The sequence below is a fragment of the Trachymyrmex septentrionalis genome, unplaced genomic scaffold (assembly GCF_001594115.1).
Source record: "Trachymyrmex septentrionalis isolate Tsep2-gDNA-1 unplaced genomic scaffold, Tsep1.0 scaffold2, whole genome shotgun sequence".
Classification (NCBI taxonomy): Eukaryota; Metazoa; Arthropoda; class Insecta; order Hymenoptera; family Formicidae; genus Trachymyrmex; species Trachymyrmex septentrionalis.
Genome location: NW_017305179.1, coordinates 2,040,677 through 2,041,178, shown reverse-complemented (window position 1 = coordinate 2,041,178; position 502 = coordinate 2,040,677). Strand labels below are relative to the sequence as shown.

The window sequence follows — 502 nt, the reverse complement described above, 5'->3', positions numbered from 1 at the left end:
GCGACAGTAGTTAAATTACTCCAACGAGTTGTCCAACAAAAAAAAAAAATAATAATAATAATTTCTATTATTTCTCTAGCGATATATATTTAGAGCTAAGACTATCTCTAGGAATTGCATGATCTTTTTATTCGAATTCTGAAATTCTCAAAGCTTCCGTTTCTAGTTCGCGTTTCGATAAAATTAATGTATTTCGATTAAATGCCTATTCCACAACGGGATCGTGAGAAATTGACGAATCACAATTGAACACGAGAAAAATGATCGATTGCGAAATGGTTCATTTCTCACGCGACTTACGATCGTATTGTAGAACAGGCATAAATTTTTCTCCCCTTCCGCCTTCTAAAACCGTGTAATGTGCTCGTAGTGGAGAGCGAGAATTCCCGAAAGCTCTGCTGGATCCGAACTGTCGGTGTAATCGCGATCAAATCGTTGCGGAAATCACGTTCTCGTTGCGTATGCATCTCGCGTCGGAACACGCGTTTTCGACGTCGAGACG

General features: G+C 39.6%; 1 protein-coding gene across 3 annotated transcripts in view; it reads left to right on the top strand.

Moving 5' to 3' along the window:
- LOC108747404 overlaps positions 1–502 on the top strand; it is a 10,238-nt gene that overhangs the window by 895 nt on the left and 8,841 nt on the right. The window lies entirely within an intron of this gene.